The following is a 10,271-nucleotide window of genomic DNA, read 5'->3' as shown; positions in this document are numbered from 1 at the left end:
GCTCAGGCCTGCTTCCACGTCTGGAAGTGTACTTTCCTTTCTAATAAAACTTTTCTTTTCTACTGTATTTCAGTGTCTTGCTCAATTCTTTGTTCGAGACATTAAGAACCTGGACAACGCGCCGGGAGAGGACCCCTCTCTCTGGTAACAGAAGCAGATAAACAGAGTTAATGAAGGGCAATTGCCCATCTCACCACATTCATCCAAAAGTCCCCCAAAGAGATTGGGAGCATCCTTATGCTAGAGGAATAAAGGTTCAAATCAATTCCTTTAGACCTTCAAGAGCCAGGTGACCCCAGTGGACATCTGTATTAGAGAGTAAAAGTAAATGTTTCATTTTCATGTATCGTGTATTTTTTTTCTGCATTTTAATCCTGTTTATTTATCATGTCTTAAAAATGAAAAACAATAAGGGGTGAGATTGTAAGAGTCAAATGAAAAACAATAAGGGGTGAGATTGTAAGAGTCAAAGTCTCAATGTCAGCTTAATGTAGAGAGGAGGCAAGAGAACTAAAATGTTAAGTCAAGTTACATTCAGAGACTGCAATATGCTGATCAGCCCTGCAGCCAGGCCAGGAAGAATCCTGCAGAACAAAGGCAGATTTCTGCTGGGATTGCTAACAAACAATTTCCCCACACTGTGAAGGGAAAACAGGAAAACAGGGTCTTTAAATCGTGCCCACAGCAAAATAAAATCACTCATTTCCTATGACTAAAACCATGGGGAACCTGTGGATCAAAGGCTAGGAATTGCCAGCAGGCCTCGCACTATATGTTCTTAACTTTCACTCTTCATGCTCTTATCCTTTCTCACTGTATGCCCATAACAAAGGGAAATGGGCAAAGTCTTTAAACTGATTCACAAGAACTAAAAAGTGGCGTATAAACTGGATTCCCTGACATTTGGAGCTTTTTTTTTTCTTGGCTTTTTGTCTTTGCTTCCTCTTGTCTGTGCTTTTTTCCTTCTCTAATAAACTTTCCTTTTGACTCTGACTTTGGCTGGCATTTAAATTCTTTCTTGCCCTCAGCAGAGAACCCTCTTCTCTCTCAATGCAGGGCTCGAGTTCTCCCCTCAGGGGAATTAGCCCTGTCTTGCATCAAGCTGACATAAACCTAGCAGAGAATAAAGTTGAATATTAGAAAAACACGTGGCCAAGAAGTTGGCATCCATAGGTATAACAACAGATGTGACCTGGAGCCCAGGATGCAAGAACAGGTAAGGGAGGAAGGAGGGAAGCATTTCCAAATGCACAAGTAAAGTTCTGTGTCCAAAAAGTCAATATGGTCAAGTAGGACAAAAATTAAGCCAAAAATAGATGACCTGCACTTTCAAGACCAGGGATTCAGCAGAAGCAGTAAGGAGAGGCTGGCATCCAATAAATAGCTTAGGAGCTAATGGGGCAGCTTCCCCAGGTGGCACTTTGAGACTTTGATTGTTGCTCATCGAGAAAGCAGTGGATGCTCTCTACTAGGTGTGGTGCTCCCTTCTCCGCCTGGGTAAGCAAAGGCCAGACTGTGGCCTTGACTGCTGGAAAAAGGTAGAGATCCACAACGAGTGACTATAGCTGACAATCTCCTTTGGTGACTTTAATGGTCCCTCAGCTCTGCTCTTGGGTAACATGTCAACACTGTAGGCTACCAACTTCCTTGATTGAACTACAAGTCATCATCTTTTGTCATTTTTTCCTGTCTGTGGGAAACCAGTTGTCAAGGGGAAGCTCTTGCAAGAAGATCAGTCTAGTTCATCCCTGGGTAATGAGCCTGCTAAATATAACTGAGTGACTCTCTTTCACCTTTGGAAACCATAAAGGAAAACATAATATAACAGCTTTGGTGACAGGAGGGGAATATTTTAATGGACAATATGACAATCTGCAAAATAAAAAGCAGGAAGCATTAGTGAACACCAATTACCCAAGGATCCCAGTAGCAGCGCCGTATTATAGACCAGAAATATCATCTCTGGCTATCTGGAGTCCATTTTGTCCTCTTTGTGCAGAGAAAAATGAACTAAGGGGCAATAGACTTATAAGAAAATTGATTGTTTTGAAACACTAGCACAATTTTCCCCTATAGGAGTAAATTGTTCTGGTCCTTAGCATCATGCAGCTCAGAAAAAGAAGGAGCTTGACAATTAGCATGCTGCCTGCACACTCACAAAATCTCACACAGTTAGATACATCCAAGAATTCATCTTAGTGATTTCATTAAGTCTCATTCAGCTCAAATTTGTGAGTCAGAGCTCAGAAATGGCACCAGAGGGGAATGAAAGAGGTCATCTGGATTCCCAACATTTCCATGTCCTCCTGAATCATCTGGCTAACACAACATTGCTGAGGAAATTGGATAAGGATCTAAAAGACTGAACTATCTCTCAAAGCCATCACTTGCCCCCAGCCCACTGATGTCCCCTTACTCTGACTCCAGTCTTCTCCAGAAGGTCTTCCTGCACCCAGCCTCACCCCTTCCTAACTTCCACATAGCGACCTAGAGTGATCTTTCTCAAGAACAAATCTGATTATTTTATTGCTCTGTTTACAACTATGCAAAAGGTTCCTATTGCTCTTAAGATGTGGGACAAACACCTTAGAAGGCCCAGCATGATTTGGCCTCCCTTCATCCCTCATCGCTGTCCTCGCCATGACTATCCCATCCTCATGCTCCAGTAACAATGAACTTCAGGTCCTAGAGTAACCTCCTTTCTCCCATCTCTGGACCTTCACATCTATTGTTTCCCTCTGGCTGAAACAATGATCCTCTTGCCCCTCTACCTAATTAAGTCTGATTCACTCAACCCAGGTTGGATGCAGTTTACTCTTGGAAGCTTGTCTTGACCCTATGGCCTGAGTGAGAGACTCAGAGTTCTGGCCAGCATCTGTCACAGTCCTAATCACTCACTCATTTGTCATGCTTTGATTGCTTGTCTATTGGTCATGCCACACTGTCTGAGTTCTGCAAAGCTAGGCACAAAGCTTGTACGGTTCACATATACCTTTCCAGCACCTAGCAGAAACCCTGTACACCGTAGGTATACAATTGATATCTACTGAACATATGGAAGAAAACAAGAAGAATTAAGTATAATATACTTCATATGCATTATTCCAAATATTTTTTTTAAAAGACTAACACTTGCATAAAACTTTGGTATTTTTTCTTAGTCTCTGATTTTTTCTTTATTTTTTGCAAATCTCTGAGCCCCTTACAACTGCTATATTAGGGGTTTGACAAGCAAGAGTTGGTTCACATCCTCAGGAATTTCCATACAAGAAGGGCAAGGAGAGGCTAAAGAGACAGGCTACTCCAGATTGTTAGGTGGTGGGTTTAGTAAGCAAGAGAGCTTACGAAGTTTGTCTTGGGCAGCTGCAAGATGAGTAGGTCCTGCACCTGCCTGCCAGAATCTTAAAAGTTTATACAGAAGCCTTACCTGGGTTTAGTCATTTATACCATCCAAATGGTTGCAACACTACACTGCTCTCTCAAGTTTGCATCCTTGAAAACAGCTCTCACTGTGGAAACAGGGGGCAGAATGTACATTCCAAAGACAAAGTGAAGGGATGAGGAGCATCCAGTTACCTGATTCTAGCTCACAGGTTGACTGGTTACCACATAGTCTTGGTGACCTCCCCCAACAGCAAGTCATGAAAGCAGAGAGATCTGTATCTTACATAAAGTCCTCATGCGAGATCTTGCTATAGCCTGCATCAAGGAGTCCTGCCTGAAATGCTTTACACTGTACCAGACCACCCAGTACTTCACATGGGAAAAAAATAATCTGATTTCTAACAGAGAAAAGAGCCTAAGGGATTCTTTTATATAACATTTGAAGAGAAAAGAAGTTATCGTGCAATCTGTGATTATCTTCAGACAATTTTTAGGTTGTCAACAGTGTTGCATTTTCTTCAAATTTTTGGAAGGGAAAAATTCACAGTGTAGACAATTTCATTTGTCTGTTTTATTTTTAAAATGGGAATATGTTAAGGTGAGAAGGGGAAAAATTTCTAAAAACAAACAAAAAAGAACCATTATTATGATACTATAAAGCATTAACCAAAAAAAAAGAAGAAGAAGAAGAAAAGAAAAAGAAAAAGAAAAACCACAGGGAGGAGGTCAACTGAGGTGGAAGAGGAAAGCTGACCAATAAGAGAGCCCAACTCATCTGTTTCTCTGCCTCCTTAAACTTGTTATTGCTGACCAGACCTTGACACAAAAAAGTACCACCCACATCCAATAGCTGCTAAGAAGCCCTGACTACTGATCAAACCTAATTACCTAATTATCAGAGAAAGAGAATGAGAGAGAGAGAGAGAGAGAGAGAGAGAGAGAGAGAGAGAGGAGAGAGAGAGAGAGAGAGAAAGAATGAAATAGAGCCAGTCTTTCCTAAGATATATGAGAACCAACACAATTGTAAGAGTTTGAAAAGCATTTGTTAGTAACAGCCCTTTCTCATGTGTCCTTACAAAATAGTTTACAAATGTCTCTTAGTATCAAGAAATAAACCAACAAAAAATTAAGTACCCACTATGTTCCTGGTTTTGTTCGTTGCAGTCCCATATATAAGGGAAGTATATCAGGTAGAGCCTCTGCCCTCACAGAATCCAAAATCTTGTTAGAGAACCAATACACATGGAAAATAGGATATGTAAACAGATATAGACAGAGAGCTTACAGTTAAAAACAAGGACATTAAATTCCAACTTTCCAAACCAATGACATAGCATTTAACACTAACTAGAAGAGCTAAAATAAAAAAGCTCAAACACTGGATGGAACTCTCTTATATTGCTAGTGGGATTGTAAAATGGGGCAACCACTTTGGAAATCTGTTTGGCAGTTTCTGGTTAAACTAAACATACCAATCCACTCTGGTAAGCAAAAGAAATGAAAATATACGTCCACAAGAAGACTTGTATGAGAATGTTTATAGCATTCTTACTCGTAGTAGCCAAAACTGGAAACAACCCAAATGTCCATCCACAGGAGGATGGGTAAATAAATTATGGTCTATTCATACAATATAATGCTACTCAGTTATTTAAAAGAATGATCTACCAATTACAAAATAGCATACATGAGTTTCAAAATATTATGTTGACTGAAAGAAATCAGGCACAAAAGAATATATACTGTATGGTTCCATTTATAAGATATCCAAATATAGAGAAAACTAATATATTGTGATATAAATCAGAAAGTTGTTGAGAATAAAAATTAACAAAGAGGTACATAGAGCTTTCTGAGGGCGATAGAAATTTTATATCTTATTTCAGGTGGTAACTATATAAGTGTATATATAATTGTCAAAATTTATCAGATTTAACTCTTAAATCTATAAGTTTTATTTTACGTTATTTCTCAATTTAAACAAAACAAAACAAAACAAAACCTTATTTGCAATTTTGCAAAAAGAGCCCTGTTCATAGTTCCTAGATCTTCATGGTTTGTATAACTTTACTACCTAGAAGTACTTCCTTCTTAGACCCTTTACATGCCCAAACCTCCCAGAAGAGAGACCACTAAACATTTCCAGCCTTTGGGGAGATATAGTGTTTAGAGAAGGCAAGAAGCATCTTTCACTAAGGCAGAAGCACAAAGAGGTTAAGCAACTTTCTTAATATCTCCCAGTTAGTAAATAATAGTATCAACACTCACTACCTGTCTCTAAAGTTTATGCTCTTTTCAATACCCCTATTGCACCATTCTATATTGTAGATACTCCTCAAAAATGCAGGACCAAGATCTGCAGCTGCTGTGCCAAAAGAGGGAGAAAATGTTATGACCCATAGAGTTTCTCAGGGAAAGAGAGATTAATATCCATTAACAGCGAGTGAGGAGAGATTTAATCAAGAATAAGGAAAAACAAATCCTTGAATATATTTAACAAACAAATCCTAACATCCAAAATATATAAAGACCCCCTCCAATTCAGCGAAGAAAAATATTAACAATCCATAGAAAAAAGGCCGAAAGATATGAAATGGTAGCTTACAAGAGAAATAAAAAAGCCAAAATCATGCTCAGTTTTGTTAACAATTAAAGAAATAAATAATGAAATACAAATTTTATCCATAAATTTGTCAATGTCTTTAAAGATGACAATATCCTATGTTGGCAGGAATGTGGAGTACTTGCGTATACAGTGCGAAACCGTATAAATTGGTATAACCTTTCTGGAAGATTTGACAGTGTCTTCTTTTGACAATTTGACCATATCTATCAAAATATAAATTATAACACACAATCCCACTTTCATCTCACAGAAATACTAACACAGATTCACAAAGGCAAATATACAAGGATTTTCATTAAAGTGTTGTTTGCAATGGCAACAATTAGAAACAATATAAATGCCCATGCATAGGGGATTGATTAAATATGTAATGCGAAACCACATGGTGAAATGCTATGCAATTGTTAAAAAGAATTAAATGGTCTTAAAGTTGCAAAGAAAGGGCTATGCTTGAAAATTTGTCCAAGATAAATTACTAAATGAATAAAGCAGGCTGCAATATGTGTGTGTGTGTGTGTGTGTGTGTGTGTGTGTGTGTGTACAGACACACACACACACATATATTTATAATGTTGCCATTTTTATTTTAAAGCAAAGAAGACAGGAGCTAAACTATACACTGGGTGATGATTCCTGATTCACTAGACATTCATAGATTGAATAAGATTATGTATTTGAGCATAGTAGAAACTCAAATACTGTTTGAATTTGATTTGTAAGCAACCAGCAAAGAGAACAGATGCTGATTCTTGGCAGAAACCCTAGAAGTTGAAACAAGGTCCTATCTTGATAACCCATTGATATAAATGACAGCATGGTTTTTATTTCTTTAGCACTTCGAAGTTTTTAAAGTACTTTCACATATATTCTCTTAATTTTGTATGCTCATCAATTTCTTGAGGCTGACATTGTCATTCTCATATTATGAAGAGGAAACCTTCAGAAAGATTAATTAAATAACCTATGTCAATTTTAGAAAGACAGAAATCAAGTCTGATCAATTCCCCCACAGTATACCAGGCTCCTATCACAATGTATCACAAAAAAAAAGTCCTCAGAAATTTATTTAGTGAGTATGTGGGTGAGTGAGTGAGTGAGTAAGTGAGTGGAAGTGAGCAAATTTGCCTCCAGGTCTTTCTTTTGCAAATAGAAACTCTTTTCATTCTTCTACTGCTAGGAGATAGGTAAGCAGGAAGTAATCAATATAAGAAGACCTCAAGAATAGAAACCAAAACATGCAGCAGCTTCATCCTCATCTCCCATAGTAGAGAAAGCCAAACCCTCTAGGTCAGAAGCAATGGCGTCCAGTTCTGAGCGCCTCTGTGATGCAGACTCACACAGATCCCATTGTGCAACCTAGGAGAGTTTCTGGGACACTGTAATTCTGTTGAGTTTTAGCTTCCTTATATTCCTGATGTCACTTTCATCAAAATCTGATGGAGTGGGGCAAAGATCTAATTTTATGTCTCTGTTCTGCCCCTTACCACTTCATGTAACTTCTTAGTCTCTGTTTCTTCATCTGTAAAGAAGGAATGCCAATAGTTGCTACCCAGCAGGGATATAAAGGATTAATGGGATAATGTAAGTAAAGTACAAACTTGATACAAACACTCAAAAGTTGCTAATAGCTTCTAATTCTTACATGGTAGGATAAACATCAAAAGTATGGCCACAGAAAGTGTGCAGAGAGCAGTGTTAAGCAAAGGTATTTGTGTGCAAATATGTGTGTGCATGTGTATACATTAGTGTGGGGGGGGCAGTTGTTTAAGGAGAGCAAGGAGCCTGGGTCCTGAGCAGAGGTGGTTTTGTGTTTTGATAACAGCGGTATTTCAAAGAAGCTCTCTGAGGAGTAGGTCTCTCAAACTGTGTTACTGCTCTTTTGCAGAGCCATTAAGACAATTCTCAGGCCCAAACCAAAGATTGGAGTCACCTCAGGTGTCTCACCCCTGCCTGGGAAGCCTTTCTAATATCCTTTCATGCATATGGGTAAAATTGAAGATCCCGTAGGAAGAATGTATTCTAATTGAAAGCTTGCTGTTTCTTCATTCAGCCCCCCAAGTCCCGATGTTTTGCTACCCGATTATAGTAAAGAATGAAAGTGATGCCGCAATTTGCTGTGCTTTTGCATCCCAGTCACATTTATTAATCAAGAATCTCTATTCCAAAGTAGTTCTAAAGTGTTATTCTTTCAAATTGGAGATGTCTCCTTTAGAAATTTTGCTCAGAGTCTATAAACACAGGGGAAATGAAAAGAAATAGCTTCTCTGTTACTCTCATCTCCTACCTGATGCTGTTCACATTCCTGCTGTTAATAGAGCAGCGCCAATCACAGGAGCTCAGCTGCACTTTTCCCACTGGCAGTGTTGCCATGATACTCTAAACCAGCTACGCCAACAGGGCAGAGCCGGGGCAGGGCTGGCTTTCTCACAAACCATCTAACACCAGATCTTTAAAAATGTCATAAAGTGGCACAAGAACAAAGAGGAAGAAAAAATTTTCCAGAACATTCTAGTGTCTTCCCAACTCCACACCAGCCCTTTCTCAAAACTTGAGCATGTCCCTAGCAAAATTGCCTGCGCTTTCTATTTTTCCAGAAGAGAGAGAAGAACAGGGGTATACTCCCTATTAGCCAATCCAAATTCTAGTAAGCTCACATGGGCACAGCCTACACTGACTGGTGGAGGCTGTCCATCCCTTACTAGGAATAGCTCAGCTTGGTTGTGGGGTCAGGTGACCATTCGCCTAATTTAATGGCACCAGAGACCTGGTAGTCAGAACACACAGCAGGAACACAGAAAGCCATAAGGTTGTTGGGGACGGTGAGGAGGAAGGACTTTGAATGTGGCTAAGGTAAAAAGAAACCTGGTGGCCCCTCCTAGTGGCCTCTACATGAACTGTCTGCTAACCAGGAGTCCCCAGGAGTATTCCTGAAAGGTCAACACAAAATTTTGCTTGGCTCCACCAACGTATGTAGAATGTTTTCCCAATGCGGAGTATATAACAATGAGCACAGCACAGTTCTCCTCAAGTTCTGGCCCTTGAGGAGTTCACCTGGCTTAGGCTGGTTTCCAAAGGCCCAGGTGTGTGCAACACCAGTGACAAAGCACTTGCTGGTCTGAACCCACAGAGCACTTGAAATAGTGTGGGCAGGGAGCACACAGAGGGGCTACCCAGGGCTGGCAGAACCTACAAGGGGGACCATCCTCTTCAGGCCTAGGTTCTCTGCAATGGAATGGAATAGGGAACAGAGTTTACCCTGCTTACTACTTAGATAATGTTAACTATATTTCCTGTCCCCAAAACTGCAAAACTCCTATAGAGATGCCAGAGACTGAGGGCTTGACTGGTTTGCAAAAGGAGCCTTTACTCACCCCTATGGAGGAATGGCAGCTCCCAGCCCTGTCCCTAGAGCCACCTCTCTGATTTGAAGTAAGATTACTCAGGCAAGGAGAATTGTATCAAGTAATGTACACACTAGCAATGTAAAAATAAAAAATATGTGCAGTCTCCAAACCTTTACCAAAACTGAGAATAATCTTTTAATTTTTTCATGTTGATGGGTATTTTAATTATGCTACATCCATAAAATGGACTAGTACATACCCACTAAAAATCAGATTTTCAGAAAACAATGACAAAATATGATCCTCTCTGTTATGACTTGAATCGTGTTCCCAAAAAGATTTGTTAAAATCCTAACCCGCAGTACCTGTGAATGTGACCTTGTTTGGAAGGAAGGTCACTGTAGATGTAATTAGGATCAATTCAGTTAAGGTGGGCCTTAGTCCAATGTGACTGGTACCTTTATAAAAACAGGAAAACACCAGTGAAGACAGAGACACACAGAAAGAACATTATGTGATGACAGAGGCAGAGATTAGAGAGATGCAGCTGCAAGCCAAAGAATGCCAAGGATTGAAGGCCACCACTAGAAGCAAGGAAAAATTCTACCCTGTGTCGCAGAGGGAACATAGCCCTCCCAACACCTTGATTTTGGACTTCTGAACTACAGTCCTGTGAGATAATATCTTTCTATTGTTTTAAGCTATCCAGTTTGTGGTGCTTCGTTACAGCAACCCTAGGAAACTTATACACTCATGTACTGTTAAATGGGAACAAATAAAAAGAGGACACAAACTCTTATTTGGTATCTAGTGACTTAAATATTTTTCACTGTATGTTTACCAGCCCTCTCAGTTTCTTATGTGAATAATCTGTTCACACCCTTCCAGGAAAGGTAATTCTTAAGGTTGAGAATTTT

General features: G+C 39.5%; 1 pseudogene; it reads left to right on the top strand.

Annotated features, from left to right (window-relative positions):
- Positions 1–1,204: 1,204 nt before the first annotated feature.
- Positions 1,205–10,271, top strand: part of LOC105289167 — a 13,530-nt pseudogene continuing 4,463 nt past the window's right edge.

Source organism: Pteropus vampyrus, unplaced genomic scaffold (genome assembly GCF_000151845.1).
Source record: "Pteropus vampyrus isolate Shadow unplaced genomic scaffold, Pvam_2.0 Scaffold22, whole genome shotgun sequence".
Taxonomy (NCBI): domain Eukaryota; kingdom Metazoa; phylum Chordata; class Mammalia; order Chiroptera; family Pteropodidae; genus Pteropus; species Pteropus vampyrus.
Note: the sequence above shows the minus strand (reverse complement) of the source record. Positions and strands in the feature narration are given on the sequence as shown.